This window comes from Neoarius graeffei, chromosome 8, assembly GCF_027579695.1.
Source record: "Neoarius graeffei isolate fNeoGra1 chromosome 8, fNeoGra1.pri, whole genome shotgun sequence".
Taxonomy (NCBI): domain Eukaryota; kingdom Metazoa; phylum Chordata; class Actinopteri; order Siluriformes; family Ariidae; genus Neoarius; species Neoarius graeffei.
In genome coordinates this window covers 18,291,058-18,312,723 of record NC_083576.1, presented here as the reverse complement: position 1 = coordinate 18,312,723, position 21,666 = coordinate 18,291,058, and positions in this window count along the sequence as shown.

The following is a 21,666-nucleotide window of genomic DNA, read 5'->3' as shown; positions in this document are numbered from 1 at the left end:
TCTGCTGGGTGGTAGCAAGGGCAAGGATGAGCTCTTCAAACGGGGAGGACTCCATGGGGTGATTCCCTTCTGTGCATCCCGGGCTTCGGCACCACTGTGGCAGTTCCTGATATGGGAGGAGCAAAGAAGCATGGCAGGTGAGTTGATGGTCACACACAAGTTCTTTATTTCACTTATTACTAGCTTTTCAGCTTGCTTGCTTGCTTGCTTTCATTCATTCATTCATTCACTCACTCTACACACACATGCATTGTGATCAGGAGGGAGCCCCTTTTCTCTGCTCCCCCCCTCCTTTTATGCTCCGTCCCTGTAGCAAACATGCTCCCACACACAAATTGACAGCAGGTGAAATGACTGAGCCACTTACCTTCCCTGACCCTGCCCTCCATTCACAGACTGCTGCTTGGCCACACCCCCGCTGCCACAATATGATATTGTACATTTTAATTTTTAATAAATTAAAAACCTGCTTTCACTTTGTCATTGTGGACTATTTTGTGTAGAATTTTGTGACAAAAAATGAACTCAGTCTATTGTAGAGTAAGTCTGTAACATAAAGCATGAAGAAGGTGAAAGGGATGTGCAGACTTTTGTGGCTTGACTCTGTATATATATATATATATATATATATATATATATATATACACACACATGCGGCACAGTGGTGTGGTGATTAGCACTGTCGCCTCACAGCAAGAAGGTCCTGGGTTCGATCCCAGCGGCCGGCGAGGGCCTTTCTATGTGGAACTTGCATGTTCTCCCAGTGTCTGCGTGGGTTTCCTCTGGGTGTTCCAGTTTCCCCCACAGTCCAAAGACATGCAGGTTACGTTAATTGGTGACTCTAAATTGACTGTAGGTGTGAATGGTTGTTTGTCTCTGTGTGTCAGCCCTGTGATAACCTGGCGACTTGTCCAGGGTGTCCCCTGCCTCTCACCCATAGTCAGCTGGGATAGGCTCCAGCTTGCCTGTGACCCTGTCGAAGTTTGCAGGTTGTATGAGTTCATGGCCTGATGGTCAGACCTATACAAACATTTACCATCCAATGGCATTGCAAGGCTAAACAATAGGAACCATTGACTATGTAAATGTGGCCTTTAATATATATATATATATATATATATATATATATATTTTTTTTTTTTTTTTGCAGGTTTGTTTTTGGGAGAGCTAAAAGTGATGTTGTAATTTTACAACAGTGGGCCTTCCAGGGGCGGAAATGAGTTTGTCTGACGTTTTGTATAAAGTTTTTATTTATTGGATTTGCAAAAATAAATTTATTAATTAATTTAAAAAAAATACTCTTTTTCTCAAAATCCAGTGAATGTGGATAGTTGATGGCACTGTCTGTCTCGAAAAACAATGGTATGTGCTTCAAGGAGGACAATTTAGTGTTGGCATTTTTCATGTGGCTAATTTGCCCAATTCTAGCATGACCCTGATGATTGCATTTAGGACAGATAAAGTCCCAGTTTGCTATTTCATCAGCAGCTGATCTGGACATATTGTGTCTTCTATGTCGCTTTTCTTGGTAGTGTTCTGCATCCTTGTTCTTTCTCTTCCCCTCGAGAAGTGTCATTCGCCACAAAGCTCTATCAGCAGCAACATCCTGCCACTCAAAAGGGCTCAGTCCACAAACATTAAGATCTTTTTTACAAACATCTTTGAACCTGAGTTTAGTCCTTCCCACTGCTACTACTATGGGCAGACTTCAAAAGAAGTTTGCCCTCTTTCCTTCACAAGTTCTCCATAGAAAAAACTGCCTTGAGAATCCTCTCATCTTTCATTCTACTAACATGTCCTAGCCAGCAAAGGTGTCACTGGAGGAGCATGGAATGAATGCTGGTGAGCTTTGCATGGTTCAAGATTTTAGTATCAGGTATTTTGTCAGTATACCAAGAATATGCCTCAAACAACGCATAATGAAAGCTTTAAGTCTATTAGCTTGCTTTGTATAAATCAGCCAAGTTTCACTCCCTTACAACAAAGTACACAGGACACGTTTCAAACACTCTGATCTTGCTATTTTGGGTCAATTTGGGATTTTTCCATACTCTCTTTTAAAGTATGCCCATAGTAGTAGCAGCTTTGCCTATTCTGATATCTAGCTCAGTATCGAGAGACAGAGTATCAGTTAAAGTAGAACCTAGACAGGTAAACTTTTGCACAGTGTCAAGGGTCTGGTCATCAATAGTAATCATGGGAGGTTCTTCACAACCCTGTCCCAGAACTTGAGGTTTTTTCAAGCAGATGGTGAGTTCAAACTCTTTACACACAACAGAAAATGTGTTGATGAGAACCTGAAGTTCTGCCTCACTGTGGGCAGCCAGTGCTGCATCATCAGCAAACAACATTTCATGAATCATGATTTTCTGAACCTTACGCTTGGACCTGACTCTTGAGAGATCAATGAGATTACCATCAGTGTGGGTGTGCAAGAATTTTTCCTCTTCATCCAAAGGAAAAGCAAACTTCAGAAGCATTAAAAAGAACATTCCAAACAAAGTTGGTGCTCGAACACACCCTTGCTTAAAACAGTTATTCTACTCAGTCTTGTCGTACATGGCTTAACGCTAACTTGGTACTATGCGTCTCATCAGCTATCAGCTCATGGATCACTCGATTTCATTGAATAACTGTTTATATATATATATATATATATATATATATATATATATATATATATATATATATATATACACACACACACACACACACTTTAGACTAACTGAAGTAAATCTTCACTTGATTGACATCAGATCATAAAACTTGCACTGATTACTGCCCTTTTATGGAAGTCGCTGTCAAGATTTTTTTTGTTTTTTTGTACAGCATTTCATAGATTCCCTCATGCAGCAAATTGCAGAAATAAATTGGTGTCTATCAAAAACACATCCTCAGGTGTTCACTAGTACTATTTATATTAAAGGTATTCATTTAAGAATGAAAAAAAAACATTACGGTTGCATAAAACCCATAAATTAAGACAAATAAAAATTATAATTCAGTTGCCACAAAATAAATACCAGCTTATAAACCAAGAATGGGCCACTCAGTACATGCACAATCAATTGCCATAAATGAAAACAAATGCTTCACCTGATGTAAGTTATTACAGCAGAGCAAAGAGACTTGGGACAAGTTTTCAGCTTTTGTTCATTGTGTGAAATTCTTTTCAGGTAGCATCACATTCAGATTGTATTAGAGAGTATTTCCTATACACTCTTACCACAACATTCATTTCTCAGGTTGTTACAGATACTGGCCTTCAGGCTTCATTTTTTCTGTCATTATTTTTTGCAGGGAGACATGACACATTAAGGGGAGATATGGGACATTATGTTGGGAGATGTAGAATTTAAGTTTAATAAATCATACTACATATGATAATGGGCGGCACGGTGGTGTACTGGTTAGCGCTGTTGTCTCACAGCAAGAAGGTCCGGGTTCGAGCCCCATGGCCGGCGAGGGCCTTTCTGTGTGGAATTTGCATGTTCTCTCCGTGTCCATGTGGGTTTCCTCCGGGTGCTCTGGTTTCCCCCACAGTCCAAAGACATGCAGGTTAGGTTAACTGGTGACTCTAAATTGACCATAGGTGTGAGTGTGAATGGTTGTCTGTGTCTATGTGTCAGCCCTGTGATGACCTGGCGACTTGTCCAGGGTGTACCCTGCCTCTCGCCCGTAGTCAGCTGGGATAGGTTCCAGCTTGCCTGCGACCCTGTAGAACAGGATAAAGTGGCTAGAGATAATGAGATGAGATGAGACATATGATAACTCTAGGCTACATGCTTTAATTCCTAACAAATCCCAAATTCATCAGCATACAATGCACCTAAGAATAGAGGTGGATGAGAAGTAGGATATACAAGTTTTGGTTGGCAAAAAAATTGAACTGCACAAACCTTACTGCAGTGTCCAGCTTCATGGATCCAAAGGAAGTAGTTTACTCTTCGAGGCAACATCTCACTTGTGATGTAATCTAAAACCTGATTGGTTGAAATTAATTAATGGGAATACAAACTGTCCCAAGTCTCCCTGCTCTATGCTCTTATATTATCTTCTATTTTTCTTTGCAGAGAAGTCAAAATAGCTTCCTCTTCTGCCTTCCAGGCTTTAGCCTGATTGTTTCTTTCATGCTCCCAGCTGTCTGTAAACTTGAACTATTCTGGTTTTGTGGGTGTCATGACATGAAAATGAGCTGTGACTGGAACAGTAGAGGTGATCAACATACACAGCTGAGTACAAAGAAAATCAGAGCTTCTGAATCTTTTGTAAATCCAATAGATTTCTATCTATCTATCTATCTATCTATCTATCTATCTATCTATCTATCTATCTATCTATCTATCTATTGCAAATATTTGCAAAAAATGTCAGTAAAAGAATGATTGGCCCATTGGTGGCATTTCAGTCTTAAATATTTGTTTCACCTCGAATTAGCAAATTAATGTGGTTAACTAGTAATGTGAATTTAAAAAGAACTGAAATTCTGCATTTTCTTCTTCTCATGATTTTCAAGAAATTTGGCTGATGCAATTTCTTCCCAAATATTTCATCAGGATGAATGTATCTGAGCAACAGGGTAGTGTGAATACTGTGGGACACTAATCTCCTTTTTTTTTTTAAATCTGTAATGGATGACTCATTGTAAAGGATGTTTCAAGGATGAAAAGTTAAGAAGTTTCAAATTAATGCACAGGTACTAAAAATTTTGAAGCATTTCAATAATTAGATGTCAAGATAAAGTGTAGCTATAGTGGGCTGTGACAGGCAATCATGGTCAAATATACACATATGGTGTTCAAAAGATAACATTACACACACAAATACAGGGTGTCTCAGAAGTTAGGGGGCACTTTGGAATCATAATATAGATCAAGTTGCTCCCTAACTTCTGGGACATCCTGTATATTACAGACATATTTGTAGTGTTAAATTGACACAGATGATATGCCAATCAGGGAAATGCCCAACACATATTTTGTAAAATGTTTAATTTTAATTATCTCTAAAATATGACTTGATGACTGGAAGCAGAGGGGCGGCATGGTGGTGTAGTGGTTAGCACTGTCGCCTCACAGCAAGAAGGTTCTGGGTTTGAGCCCAGCAGCCGACGAGGGCCTTTCTGTGTGGAGTTCTGCTTGGGTTTCCTCCGGGTGCTCCAGTTTCCCCCACAGTCTAAAGACATGCAGGTTAGGCTAATTGGTGGCTCTAAATTGACCGTAGGTGTGAATGTGAGTGTGAATGGTTGTTTGTTTCTGTGTCAGCCCTGCAATAATCTGGCGACTTGTCCAGGGTGTACCCCGCCTCTCGCCCATAGGTGGGGTTTACATTAGACCGTATCAGCGGATCATCAGATTAACGTTTTTAAAATGATTAGTGTACACACAGCAACGCCAATACACGATTCGCGTGCAAATAGCAACGCCAATACACGGACACGCTCGGATCCGCAGGCATCCTGCGCTCCAAATCACTCCACCCTGAACAGCGAGTGCCCTCTGGAGGGTGCGCATTCCGGCCCTGCGCAGCTCACAGAGCGCACGAGTATAGCGCACGAGCAGTGATTTGGGACTGAGCCGCTGTGTGTGTGATCTCAGTGCATGTCGGGCATGCGCGTCACTTACCACTTGCAAGTGGAAGGATGGCAAGCCTAAAGACAATCATAACTACACAATGGGCAGTATTTGCATCAGTATTTGCAGTATTTTTATACTTTTTAATGAAAGGTGATACAAGGCGGAAGTTCGCGCCGTTTTTCAGCAGTCGCGTCACATGACCAACGCCAGCGAATCAGGAAGGTGGATGTCACAGTGACGTTGTCCAATGACGACGCCAGCTAGAGCTCAGCACAGCGTATTCGCGTATTCTCAATGTTTACACAGCACCGGACCAGACACGATCTAGATTGAATACGTGGACCCTGGCGGATTCCCGTTTCCCGGCCTTTCCCGGCGTTTTAATGTAAACGGACAGTGCATCCACGAAGAAAACGAGACAGATACGGTCTAATGTAAACTTGGCCATAGTCAGTTGGGATACGCTCCAACTTGCCTGCGACCCTGTAGGACAGGATAAATGGCTACAGATAATGGATGGATGGATGGACTGGAAGCAGTTGAAACATCTGTGTGATGAGACCATTTTAGTTGCAGAAAGCCTGGGGCCTTGACTTGACTGTGACAGCTGTAAAGTATCAACATGTGTTAACACATTTAATGGCAGAGTAATGTTCAAGCTTTTAGCAGTCTGACAGACCTGCATTAGCTGTGTCACTTATAACAGGCACCATGTATGATGCAACAGTTCACCAGGTATGATGCAATTACTGGAAATCCTGTCTGCTTCATCACGTCAGCGTTAAAGTGGTAACTTTTTTTTAAGATTGCCGTTCTGAGAGTTTAAATGAATGGCCATATTGTGACTATAGACATATTCATATCCTCTCACTGAATGCTTGACACATCAGTTATATAATTCCTGTGCATAAAGTCTATTTTTATGTAAAGGAAGCTCTGGAATAACATAAGAAATAAAGCATGATAAGAGGTGGTGTTGTTGGAAAATAATCAATGATTAGGTGGAAAATGTATTCCGTACATTTTCACCTTGACCTTCAAAACCTGTTCAAATATTTGTTTGTTCGTTCGGTTGTTAATTTGTTGGATTTACCAATGATTCATACAGTCTGACATGTCTCCTTTGGCTCCCACAAAACAAAATAACTAAGCAAGCAAATGGTTATTTTTTTAGACTCCCTGTAGGCCAGCTGGCCTGTCAGTTGCCAGCCTCTTACAAGGCTGTCTGCGTCTATGGCGAGCACCACCAGCTTGTCATCCACCACCAGTGTGTGAGGCCTGTTGTAGCTTCCCCCAAAAATAACCATTCACACACACAGTTTAGAGTTGGCAGTTAACTTAATTGCATGTCTTTAAGCTGTGAGGGAAACCCACAGAAACACAGGGAGAACATACAGTACAAACTCCACACAGAAAGGCCCCCATCAGCTGCTAGGCTCAAACCCAGAACCTTCTTGCTGTGAGGTTACAGTGCTAACCACCATGCCACCCAATGGTTATTTCTGATCAGTTAAAAATCTTAAATTTTTTTGTCTCTTGAATATTTGAGTATATTTACAGTAAACTAGTATTTTTTTCCACTCAAGTCCATTTGATTAATATTTTGACACAGTGACCAAACGTTTATCTAATTACAGTTACAGCACTTTTTTCTTTCTTTTTTCATACCTGGCTTCCCTCACAAGACAAGACCACTTGTCATGTTTACCGGAGTAAAACTCATTCACTGATTTGACACTAGAGACTCCATCCATAAATGTTCAATGTCCCCAGAAAGCTTCACCATCATACCAACAATGACAGACTTTTTTTCTTTACTAACTAAAGTGACTTTTTAAAATCCATTTATTATTAACCTTAGATTATAACCTTAGATGGGCAGCCATGGCCTGAAGGTTAGAGAAGCAGCTTTGGGCCCAAAGAGTCGCCGTTTCGATTCCTGGGATCGGCAGGATAAATGTGAGGGGAGTTGAGTGAATGAACAGCGCGTCCCCCTCCCTCTGTATCATGGCTGAAGTGTCCTTGAGCAAGGCACTTAACCCCCAACTGCTCCCTGGGCTGTGTAGCATAGCTGCCCACTCCTCTGGGTATGTGTGTGTCCTCATTGCTCACTTGTGTGTTCACTGCTTCAGATGGGTTAAATGCAGAGGAGGAATTTCACTGTGCTTGAGTGTACATGTGATAAATAAAGGCTTCTTCTTCTTTATGTCAAGTATTTGCCGTATAAGACCTTTTGAATAAGCTGTTGCTATAGAAACATTAACATATTAGAACCACTGCATTAATATAAACCTATCATTTCAATTACACTCCAGTCAAAGCAGAGAAAATTAATCCACACCTACACATTTGAGAATTCACCAGTGCCATGGTATAATGTAGCATAAATGACATGCACAGACATCTCAAAGACTGAGAAGTTGAACATGCAGGTGAATAATAATTTATCACTGCCATGCTGGAATTTAAATGGCATTTACTCAGAAGGGTTCATTTGTCTGGAAAATGAGACTGTAGATCCCATGGCTATCATAGATGCAAATATTTCTGCAAAGTTTGGTTTCTCACAACTCGTCAATAAATAAGTTTCCTCTTACCTAGAGTGCCTTGAAGAATCAACATAATACAAGGACATGATTGAATAAGTTTAATGTGTTCCTGTCTGCACTATGATTTGGTTTATAATTTGGTTGCAAACATCCAGTTTTATAAATGATCACTGAGATTTCCATTTTTCCATCTCTTTGCTTATAAAGTGAAAAAGTTATGCAATAGAAATCCTGTTTGCTGGTAGCAATAGGGAACACGATTCGCTTGATTTATTACATTCAGGAAAATGTACGGGGCCTGCATTTTCCATGTTTACAAATGTTCACAGAATGTGTGAAATGCTAATTTGGTGAAAAATGTGCACTTAAGCTAAATTGTATTTCTGCTCTGTCAGTTTGATTCATCGCAATAGATTGTATTTCTTTATAACCATTTATCAAGGTTTCATCACCGGCTCATGAGTGATCATCGATAAATCTCATGTACTATTGGTTCAGGTCTGATTAGATTGCTTTAAGGGGGATTCAGAACTTCCAGTAACTTGCAGTAAGTTATTATCATTAGTGCGCATTAAGCCAAAAAGCTCCAAGTTTCTCTTTAAAAAATAAAATAAAATCCTTGATTTCTATTGAGGCTTTGTTTTTAGGAAGAGAACACAGGAGTTCATTAGGAATAAAATACAACAGGAATCAGTGATAGGGTGGCGTGATACTGTTACCAAGGCAAAGCAAGGCAAGTTTATTTTTAGATACACAAAAGCAAGTCAAAGTGCTTTACATAACTTAAAGCAAAATAAAAGATAAAACATAAAGAAATAAAATACAGAACTGTAATATAAAACATTAAAATGAACTACAAAGTGTAGGTACCACCCTGAAGTTTTAAATTTTTACAATGTCTCAAAGTGGGCGGCACGGTGGTGTAGTGGTTAGCGCTGTCACCTCACAACAAGAAGGTCCGGGTTCGAGTCCCGTGGCCAGCGAGGGCCTTTCTGTGCGGAGTTTGCATGTTCTCCCCGTGTCCGTGTGGGTTTCCTCCGGGTGCTCTGGTTTCCCCCACAGTCCAAAGACATGCAGGTTAGGTTAACTGGAGACTCTAAATTGACCGTAGGTGTGAATGTGAGTGTGAATGGTTGTCTGTGTCTATGTGTCAGCCCTGTGATGACCTGGCGACTTGTCCAGGGTGTACCCTGCCTTTCGCCTGTAGTCAGCTGGGATAGGCTCCAGCTTGCCTGCGACCCTGTAGAACAGGATAAAGCGGCTACAGATAATGAGAGACAATGTCTCAAAGTGTTTTATTGAAGAAGAAGAAGCCTCTATTTGTCACATGTACACTTAAGCACAGACTTAAACATTTAACCCACCTGAAGCAGTGAACACACACATACCCAGAGCAGTGGGCAGCTGTGTTTCAGCACCTAGGGAGCAATTGAGGGTTAGGTGCCTTGCTCAAGGGTATTTCAGCCCAACCTCAAGCCATGGCTGCCCCATGTTAACCTAACCGCATATCTTTGGACTGTTGAGGAAACCAGAGCATCTGCATGCAGACACGGGCTGAACATGCAAACTCCATACAGAAAGGCCTCTGTCAGCAGTGTTGGGCACGTTACTTTCAAAAAGTAATTAGTTATAGTTACTAGTTACTTTTCCCAAAAAGTAACTGAGTTAGTAACGGAGTTACTTTGTCATAAAAGTAACTAATTACCAGGGAAAGTAATTATTCTGTTACATTTTGTTCCCCCTCAAAAAAAAAATCAAATTCAATTAGTGTAATCATAATAAAAGTGAATGTTAAATGTGTTTAATGACTGAAATGGACACTTAACAGAAACAATTAGTAATGTTATCTACACTATATTAATATTTTTTGTGGGACAATGTGAGATAAGACATCTATCAAATGTATTATATTTTTGTAGTTATTAAAATTATGTTACTAATTACTGGCCACTGACAAGGACAAACGCTTTGTTCCTCGACATAATGTGCATTGCACGTAAACACGCTTGCCTTTTATTTCAAGTAATGAAAAGTAATGGCTGTATTTCCAATGTGAAAGCGCAGTGCTGGGCTGACCGCTGACCATCGCTGTGTCTTCCGATTGAAAGAGCGCGCAATAGTGCAGTAGGTGTGGCCTACCTACGTATGTTGTCCAAATCTACTCTGATTGCCTTACTGTGCCGTTGTCTCGTGTCTCCCCACCCCACACGAAAGCAGAGTAAAGAAAGGCTGAATGAGCAGCATGCCAGATGAGAACAGCTTTAATAAAGTAACGCATAGTATTTTATTGTAAGTAACGGGAACGGCGTTATAACGATGTAAAAAGTAATTAGTTAGATTACTCGTTACTAAAAAAGGTAACGACATTAATTTCTAATGCCGTTATTCCCATCACTGCCTGTCAGCCACTGGGCTTGAACCCAGAACCTTCTTGCTGTGAGGCGACAGTGCTAACCACTACACCACAATCATTACACCCCCATTATCTCTTTATTTTGACTAAGTACATAATTTTTACTGAAATATTTAACAATTTACTTCTCTATTTAACAGTTATTCCACGAAATCAAGTCGTACGTGAGCTGATAGCTGACGAGGCGCATAGCACTGAGTCGGCTATCAGCCATGTATGACGAGATTGAGTGGAATAACTGTTTTATTCGAGCCACATTCACTGGATCATGAGAAAAAGAGCATTTTAATTTTTATATTTGGTCAATTTGATCAATAAAAAAACTATACAAAACATCTGACAAAATCATTTCTTCTTAAAATGTAAACAAACCAGCGCAATGATAGTAGCAATTTGTGAAAAATGCTGTAACAGTAATGATTCTTGAAAAAAAAAAGAAATGTTCTTACCATCAATTTTCTTTTTTTTTGGGGGGGTTCTTCTTTGTCTTCTTTAGGGTTTTTGGGGTGTTTGGCAACTTAAAGCCACCAACTGGGCTGGAGTATGGAACAGGAGCTATTGGGGAGGGGGGGAAATATATTATTTTAGCTGTTTCTGTTTTATATAAAACACCGTGAATTATTATTTTTTTCTACTCATTGTGTCAAGCTATTATCTCATTGTTTTGACAGAGTAACTTAGTAGATTATTTTCACTTAGTAGCTTATTTTTTTCCCTTTTTTTCCTTCAAAGTAGTGACTCAGTATTTCAAGTGAGAAATTCTTTATTTCAAACTATTATCTCATATCTGCTGAAAAAAATCATTTTTATTTTGACTTAGTAACTTATTATTTTGACAAATTCACCTATTTCACAATACCATCTCATGATTTTGACTTAGTAACTCATTATTTTGCCTTCATAAGTCAAGATTTGAAGACATTATCTCATTAGTTTGACAGTCATTCTTCAAGATATTTATTATCTTGCTAATTTGACTTAGCTATTTTGACATTATTTCAACATAGTTGCTCAGAATTTTGAGTTAGTAGCTCAATTTTTTTCACTTAATAAATCAATTTTAAGACACTTATTTCATAATTTATACATAAGTACTTGCTTTTTGAGATTAATTTGGACTTAGTAACTCATTTTTGACTGAGTAACTTGTTATTTTGACTTAATAAGTCATTATTTCAAGCCATGATCTCATTCATCTCTTTACAACATGGCGGCGTGCCTAGACACAGCTGCTTTGTGCTGTCTGACTCAGAGTTTGTTTTGTCCATCCTGTCTGGTTAAAAACACCTATAGCTGACTGGAAATTTTATCTACAAGACAAGAGATCGAGGGAAGCTTGTCATACGACTTTCGCCGTATCCACAACATTCCGGACGACATCGCATGGACACCGGGCTCTCCGTGGATTACAATCCCAGCTTCGAGGAGCCGGTGGCGCAGAGAACGTAAACAAAAGAGGGGGTGCCAAGGCGGTGTGCCAGTGAGGCTAAGGAAGCAGCTGCACAAGTCAAGTCAACTTTATTGTCAAAAATGCTATACATGCTCGACATACAGCACAGATGAAATTTCAGTCCTCTCTGACCCACGGTGCAAACAGGCAATGCAATAGATAAAAATAGAATAATTGAAAACAACAAACAATATAAACAGTATAAACACTAGATAAGAACTAGACATAGACTAAACACTCAGACGCTATAAACAGTATAACCACTAGATAAGAACTAGACAAAAACTAAACACTCAAACGGTATAAACAGTATAAACACTCTAGATAAGAACTAGACATAGACTAAACACTCACACACACGTAAATTGGTCTAAATAAACAGTAAAGGGCACTTGAGGTATAGCAGGTAAACATGAAATAAGCAGTATAAACAATAAAACTAATGGCTGTTAAGGTGAGGTAGTGCAGAATAGTGCAAATGCGTGAGGTAAAGTGAAATGTGCAGTCCCTGAGTTCAGATTGTTAATGAACGTTGAGAGTATGTATGTGTGTGTGTGTGTGTGTGTGTGTGTGTGTGTGTGTTGGGGGGGCTGTGAGGGTGACATGTCAGTTGCTGAAGGGGGGGCAGGGGGTGTGGGAGCAGAATCTGTAGCAGGGGGCAGACGGGGGAGGAGTGGCAGAACAGGGAGGGAGTTGAGCCTCCTGACCGCCTGGTGAAAGAAACTGTTCTTGAGCCTGCTGGTTTTGGCCCGGAGACTCCTCAGTCTCCTTCCCGATGGCAGCAAACTGAAGAGGCTGTGAGATGGGTGGGTGGGGTCACCTGCAATCCTGATGGCTTTGCGGGTGAGGCGGGAGTTATAAATATCCATTAGAGAAGGGAGAGAGACACCAATGATCCTCTCAGCTGCTCTCACGATGCGCTGCAGAGTCTTGCAGCAGGACATGGTGCAGGCGCCGTACCACATGGTGATGCAGCTGGTCAGGATGTTCTCAATGGTGCCTCTGTAGAATGTGTGCATGATGGGGGCTGGGACTCTTGCTCTCCTCAGTTTGAGGAGGAAGTACAGATGCTGTTGGGCTTTTTTGGCCAGTGGTGTGGTGTTGTTGCTCCAGGACAGGTCTTCAGAGATGTACACACCCAGAAACTTGGTGCTGCTCACCCTCTCCACTGCAGCACCATCGATAGATAGTGGAGCATGCTGGGTGTGCGCTCTCCTGAAGTCCACAACAATCTCCTTCATCTTCTCCACGTTCAGGCGGAGATTGTTGTCCTTGCACCACATGGCCAAGCGGCTCACCTCACTCCTGTAGATTGTCTCATCGCCATTGTTGATGAGACCCACCACAGTATTGTCATCCACAAACTTAATGAAGAGATTGGAGCTGGATGTTGGTGTGCAGTCATGGGTCAACAGAGTGAAGAGGAGGGGGCTTAGCACACATCCTTGGGGGGCCCCCGTGTTCAATGTGATGGTGCTGGAGGAGTTGCTGTCGACCCATACAGCCTGTGGTCTCCCTTTCAGGAAGTCCAGCAGCCAGTTGCACAGGGAGGTGTTGAGTCCCAGCTGATCCAGTTTATGAATGAGCTGTTGAGGAATGATTGTGTTGAATGCTGAGCTAAAGTCTATGAACAGCATTCTGACATATGAGTCTTTTGTCTCCAGGTGGGTGAGGGCTGAGTGGAGGGCAGTGGAGATGGCATCATCGGTCGAACGGTTGGACCGATATGCAAACTGGAAACGGTCCAGGGTGGGGGGGAGGGCAGACTTGATATGCCGCATGACTAGCCACTCAAAGCACTTCATGAGGATGGGAGTGAGTGCGACAGGGTGGTAGTCATTGAAGCAGGAGGGAGACAGCTTCTTCAGGACTGGGATGATGGTGGTGGCTTTGAGGCACGTGGGGACAACAGCCTGGCTCAACGAGATGTTGAAGATGTCTGTAAAGACATCTGTGAGCTCCTTGGCGCAGTCTCTCAGGACACGACCAGGAATGTTATCAGGACCCGGGGCTTTTCATGCATTTGTCATCCTGAGAGCTCTCCTCACGCTGTCTAGGGACAGCATCAACACCTGGTCGCCGGGAGGTGGTGGGGCCTTCTGTGCCGTGGTGCTGTTGTCTGCCTCAAAGCGAGTGAAGAAGTTGTTCAACTGATTCAGCAGAGACATGGAGTTGTCACAGGTCTGCGGTGGGGGCTTGTAGTCTGTGATGGTCTGAATCCCCCGCCACAGGTTCCTGGTGTCTCTGCTGTCATTGAAATGGTTAGCAATGTACCTGGAATACTGACTCTTGGCCACCCTGATGCCTCGTGACAGGTTGGCCCTAGCTGTCCTCAGACCCACCTTGTCCCCAGCTCTGAAGGTGGTGTTCCGAGCCCACAGGAGCCTGTGGACTTCCCCTGTCAGCCATGGCTTCTGGTTGGCCCGAGTGGAGATGGTTCTGGTGACCGTAACGTCGTCCATGCATTTCCTCATGTAGGCAGTGATGGTCTCCGTGTACTCCTGTAGATCTGTGATGTTGTTGTAGGTGGCCGCCTGTCTGAACATGCTCCAGTCAGTGGTGGAAAAACAGTCCTGGAGTGCCTCTGAGGACCCCTCTGGCCACACACGTGTCTGCTTTGTCACTGGTTTGGTGACTTCAACCAGCGGCCTGTATGCTCCCATTAGCATAACAGTGGAGTGATCTGAGGCCCCAAGGTGGGGGAGGAGTAGGGCTTTGTAGGCGTCTTTATGCATGGTCTAAACATTGTCCAGAGTATTGTTTCCACGTGTGGGAAAGTTGATATGTCCATAGAGTTTTGGAAACATGCTCTTGGGGTTTGCATGATTGAAATCCCCAGCCAGGATGAGGAAAGCATCTGGGTGGGCTGTCTGCTGCTCACTGATGTGCTGATAGAGTTCATTCAGTGCTTCACTCCTGTTGTTATTGGAGCTGGGAGGGATGTATAATATTACCAGCAATATGGCTGTAAATTCCCTCGGCAAGTAGAATGGCCGGCACTTAATAATTATAAACTCCACCAGTGGTGAGCAGTGTTTGCAAACCACAACAGCATCGCGGCATCAGGCATCACTGATATAAACACAGAGTCCTCCGCCGTGAGTCTTCCCCCCCCCCCCGCCTAGTGCTCTGTCTGACCGGTAGCATGTTAGCCGGGCTAGCTGAATGGCACAGTCCGGGATGCTGTCGTTAAGCCATGGTTCCACAAACACAAGTACACAACACTCACTCACAGATTTAAAAGATGAGCGGAGCAGGCGGACATAATCCAGCTTGTTGTCCAGCGAGCGTACGTTGGCCAGAGTGATGGTAGGGATAGCCGGCCAGTGAGGGCTAGCTGCTAGCCTAGCCCGGATACCTCCATGCTTGCCCCTTTTCTGCTTCCGCATGTTCCACCTGTGGCACCTCCACTGTGGGCTGGATGCAGGAGTGGGGGTCGGTGGTTGAGCAGGCCTCCGGAGCAAACCATAGTCACATAGCACTTCCGCGTCCGCTGGATTTATATCCATGAATATAGTTCTGCGGATGTCGAGCAGAAACTCACGGGAGTATGTGCACCTTAAGACTGATGGACGCGACAAAGACGAACAGATACACACTGTTTTAAAACACGAAAACACCATTCTGTCGGGACAGAGAGGAGCCACTGCGTGTGTACATGCCACCACAAACCACTGCTTCCAAGCATTTTCCCCTCTAATGTGAGGTCTCTTGTGAACAAACTGGACAAGTGGAAGCTGCGGATTGCAACCGATAACCTTACCCGGGGCTGCTGCATTCTGCTGATCACAGAGACATGGTTGAATCCACTCATACCAGACACGGCTATCGAGTTTGTAGGCTACACAGCACACCAGCAAGACAGGTCGGAAAGCTCCGGTAAGAAAAGAGGAGGGGGGCTATGCATTTATGTAAACAACAGCTGGTGCACGAATTCCACCGGGCGGCACGGTGGCATAGTGGTTAGCACAGTCGCCTCACAGCAAGAAGGTTCTGGGTTCGAGCCCAGCGGCCAGCGAGGGCCTTTCTGTGTGGAGTTTGCATGTTCTCCCCGTGTCTGCGTGGGTTTCCTCCAGGTGCTCCGGTTTTCCCCACAGTCCAAAGACATGCAGTTAGGTTGACGTTGGGCAGCCTTGGGCTGAGGTGCCCTTGAGCAAGGTACCTAACCCCTGACTGCTCCCCGGGCACTGTGTGTAGCTGCCCACTGCTCTGGGTGTGTGTGTGTGCATGTGTTCACTGCTTCAGATGGGTTAAATGCAGAGGATGAATTTCACTGTGCTTGAAGTGTGCATGTGACAAATAAAGGTTTCTTAGTTGTTAGACACTGCTCTCTGGATGTGGAGTTCATGACAATTAAATGCAGACTCTTGTACCTCCACCATGAGATTAATGCTGTACTACTCACTGCTGTGTATATAGCACCAGATGCTAATGCTAGATCGGCTCTGGGGCTTTTGCACAACACCACCAGCAACAAACAGAACAAGTATCCAGAGGCTGCTCACATCATGCTGATCTGAAAGCAGTCCTCCCCAAATTCCATCAACACATACATAAAGTGTACAACCAGGGGAGAAAAAACACTGGACAAGTTGTACACAAACATCAGACAGGCCTACAGGGCTAAACCCCTAGCACACCTTGGCCAGTCTGATCGCATGTCCCTGCTTCTGATCCCTGCATACACCCCCCTCCGGAAACAAGCTCCCATTACGACCCGGACTGTTAGCACATGGCCTGAGGATGCCTCCCACCAGCTACAGGACTGCTTCCAAAGAACTGACTGGGAGGTTTTTGCTCACCAGGACCTGGAGAACCACACTACAGCAGTCCTGGATTACAGGTTCTGCACGGACAATGTCACCAGGGACAAACGTATAAGGATTTATCCCAACAGGATAAGGCACTCTAAAGTGCAGCTAGGGCCAACCTGAAAAGAGGCATCTGTGAGGCCAAGGCAACATACAGAAGGAGGATAGAGGACCAGCTCAGGAGCAACAACACCAGGCAGGTGTGGCAGGGTGTCCAACACATCACCAGTTACAGATCCAGCAACTCCCCTCCCATGGAGGGAGACTCTTCTCTGGTAGAGGAGCTGAATATCTTCTTTGGCCGCTTTGAGGTGACAGCAACAGCAGCTCCATTATAGCTGCCTGTCTACAGCAGCCTCACACTCACAGTAGAGGAGTGTGAGGTGAGGTGGGTGATGAGGAAGGTGAACCCAAGGAAGGCTGCGGGACCCGATGGTGTGACAGGATGGGTGCTGAAAGACTGTGTGGATCAACTGGCTGGAATCTTCACAAGGATTTTTAACCAGTCCCTTTCTCAGGCCATTGTCCCATCCTGCCTTTAGTCCTCAACCATTGTGCCACTGCCAAAAAAAAAACCTAACATCAACACCCTAAATGACTACTGCCCAGTGGCATTTACACCTGTCATCATGAAGTGCTTTGAGAAACTGGTGTGGAGTCATATCCTTGCCTGCCTGCCTCCTGAGCTGGACCCTCTTCAATTTGCTTATAAAGCAAAGAGATCCACAGAGGATTCTGTATTCACAGCACTTCACGCTGCACCGACCCACTTGGAGCAGCAGGGGAGCTATGTCAGAATGCTCTTTGTGGACTTCAGCTTGACATTTAACACCATCCTTCCACAACAACTGGTGTCCAAGCTGGTGGACTTTGGACTTCCACTACTTACCTGCAGCTGGATATTGGACTTTCTGTCAGGCCACTCCCAGAGGGTCAGGCTGGGTTCCCACACCTCCACTGCTCTCAGCCTGAACACCATCTCGCCACAGGGTTGTGTACTTAGCCCACTCCTTTACACCCTCTACAAGTATGACTGTATCTCCACCCACCTCAGCAACAAGATTGTAAAGTTCACAGATGACACGACCGTGATCGGACTCATCTCGGGCGAGGAGGGAGAGCTGGCATATAGGGACGAGGTGGAACGGCTGTCAGAGTGGTGAAAAGTCAACAATCTGCTCCTCAAGACCACCAAAACAAAGGAGCTGGTTATTGACTTTCGGAAAAACAAAACTGACATCTAGCCATTCATCATCGGCGGGGCCTGTGTGGAGAGGGTCCTGGTGTTCAGGTTTCTCGGCATTGAGCTGGAGAACGATCAAACCTGGAGTGCCAACACCAAGGAGCTGCTGAAGAAGGTGCAGCAGAGACTGTACTTTCTGAGAATCCTCAGAAAAACTGTCTCTCCCAAAATCTGCTCTGGGCCTTCTATCACTGCTCCATAGAGAGTGTGCTCACATACGGACTGTGTGTATGGTATGGCAGCTGCACATCCTCAGAGAAGAAGGTGCTCCACAGGGTCGTTAGGGCAGCAGAGAAAACAATAGGCTGCTCTCTCCCCACCCTGGAACAGACTTACACCTCCAGATGCCACAGGAAAGCAATGGACAGTTCAAAAGACTCTTCACACCCTGGTCATTGTCTCTTCCAGCTTTTGCCATCAGGCAAGAGATACAGAGCAATGAAAACCAGGGCAAACCACCTAAAAAACAGTTTCTATCCCAAAGCAATCATGGCTTTAAACTCAAATGTGCAATAGAACTATTCTTGGCCCTATCCCCAATGTGCAATTTGTGTATTGTAGTATTATACCAGGTGGGTGTAGCACAGAAGCACAGCAGGCCAGAACTGAGTTCTCAATAACTTTTATTTTCAGCTTTTCAGCGTTCGCTCATACACACACACACACACACACACATATGTGATCTGGTCGGGAGAGCTTCCTTCCTCTGCTCTCCCTCTCCTCTTATAGGGTGCTGTCACTGAGGAAGACACACAAACACAGGTTAATTCCCATCAGGTGCAGTGACTCCGCCCTCCCTTCACAGACCAACGCTTGACCACGCCCCCACTGCCACATGTGTGTGTGTGTGTATATATATATATATGTGTGTATATATATATATATATATATATATATATATATATATATATATATACACACACACATCAGTGCAATCTGTGTACATACAGAGCCAATACAATTCTGTTTATATTCTGTTTATACTATTTTACCAGTGCAATTCTGTATACTTTATGATTTATTTCTATACTTTATTTGTTCTTATTTTTTCTATAACTCATCATTGTACCTTTGGAAAAGTGACAATGACAAAGACTTATTATTTTAATGATGTACATAATTTTTAGTTCACATATTATTTTGACTTAAGCTATTATATCAAAACATGATCCCGTTATTTGGACTGTCACTCATTATTTTGAATTAACTTATGTTGACATCACATTTATTTTGTTAAAAATGACTTGCAACCACGTGATCAAAATGTGCTATGTCATGAGCATCCACCAAGTTGGTGGATATAGAAAGCAACTTGGATGGCAGCCACTGAAAGTGTGTCTGTAAACAATGCTGAATTTTCTCAGTATTACCATGATTTGAATGGTCGATTGAAGATTTGATACAAAGAGAAGATAGACATGTGTGGTTTTGATCCATATTATTTTAAAAAAGTCAGACTTCTCTGGAGATATAGTGGTGCTTGAAAGTTTGTGAATGATTTAAAATTTTCTATATTTCTGCATAAATATGACCTAAAACATCATCAGATTTTCACACAAGTCCTAAAAGTAGATAAAGAGAAACTAGTTAAACAAATGAGACAAAAATATTATACTTGGTCATTTATTTATTAAGGAAAATGATCCAATATCACATATCTGACTTGTAAAAGTATGTGAACCTCTAGGATTAGCAGTTTATTTGAAGGTGAAATGAGAGTCAGGTGTTTTCAATCAATGGGATGACAATCAGGTATGAGTGGGCACCCTGTTTTATTTAAAGAACAGGGATCTATCAAAGTCTGATCTTCACAACACATGTTTGTGGAAGTGTATCATGGCATGAACAAATTTCTGAGGACCTCAGAAAAAGTGGTTTTGATGCTCATCAGGCTGGAAAAGGTTACAAACCCATCTCTAAAGAGTTTGGACTTCAATCCACAGTCAGACAGATTGTGTACAAATAGAAGAAATTCAAGACTACTGATATTCTCCCAAGGAGTGGTCGACCAACAAAGATCACTCCAAGAGCAAGGCGTGTAATAGTCGGCGAGGTCACAAAGGACCCCAGGATAACTTCTAAGCAACTGAAGGCCTCTCTCACATTGGCTAATGCCAATGTTCATGAGTCCACCATCAGGAGAACACTGAACAACAATGGTGTGCATGGCAGGGTTACAAGTAGAAAGCCACTGCTCTCCAAAAAGAACATTGCTGCTCATCTGCAGTTTGCTAAAGATCACATGGACAAGCCAGAAGGCTATTGGAAAATATGTTTTGTGGATGGATGAGACCAAAATAGAACTTTTTGGTTTAAATGAGAAACATTATGTTTGGAAAAAGTAAAACACTGCATTCCAGCATAAGAACCCTATCCTATCTGTGAAACATAGTGGTGGTAGGATCATGGTTTGGCCCTGTTTTTCTGCATCTGGGTCAGGATGGCTTGCCATCATTGATGGAACAATGCATTCTGAACTATACAGTGAATTCTAAAGGAAAATGTCAGGACATCTGTCCATGAACTGAATCTCAAGAGAAGGTGGGTCATGCAGCAAGACATCGACCCTAAGCACACAAGTCGTTCTGCCAAAGAATAGTTAAAGAAGAATAAAGTTAATGTTTTGGAATGGCCAAGTCAAAGTCCTGACTTTATTCCAATCGAAATGTTGTGGAAGGACCTGAAGCGAGCAGTTTATGTGAGGAAACCCACCAACATCCCACATTTGAAGCTGTTCTGTACAGAGGAATGGGCTAAAGTTCCTCCAAGCTAGTCTGCAGCACTGATCAACAGTTATGGGAAACATTTAGTTGCAGTTATTGCTGCACGGGGGGGGTCACACCAGATACTGAAGGCAAAGGTTCACATACTTTTGCCACTCACAGATATGTAATATTGGATCATTTTACTCAATAAATAAATGACCAAGTATAATATTTTTGTCTCATTTGTTTAACTGGGTTCTTTTCATCTACTTTTAGCACTTGTGTGAAAATCTGATGATGTTTTAGGTCATATTTATGCAGAAATATAGAAAATTCTAAAGGGTTCACAAACTTTCAAGCACCACTGTAAGACACTTCTACCGACCATCGAGTACCCAGATATCATGTTTTATCTGGTTTCGCTTCCGAAGAATCACGTCTGACCTTGGACAAAACATAGCCCATTTTCTGAGTGGGTGTCCAGTCTGGATTGTTTCTATCATATAATTTTGCTAGTGCTCCTAGAAGCGAAATGGTAATACACGTGTTAAAATTATAACAAAAACCGAGTGAACCATGACAAGAGAACACTCATTTTATAGCAAAATTCTAGCGACATGAAATAAAATTCTTCCATGATATTATTGAGAAAGCTTTTGAATCTCGCCTGAGATAAAATGATCACTGCAATCATGAGCTGTTTTGGTTTGAGCCTCTGTTAGATCAGCCCTGCCGATGTTGTTCAGCCATGCTCGTCTCCTCTCCGTACTAAGCCTCAGAGTTTCCTCGCCCTCTTTCTGAATCACGGACAGAATTCTAAAAAAATTGGAACATGCCAAGGTCGCGAGTACTGTCGTGACCACAACCATATACAGCACAAAGATATGGCATAGCTAAAAGAATGCTTCAAGCAGTGGAA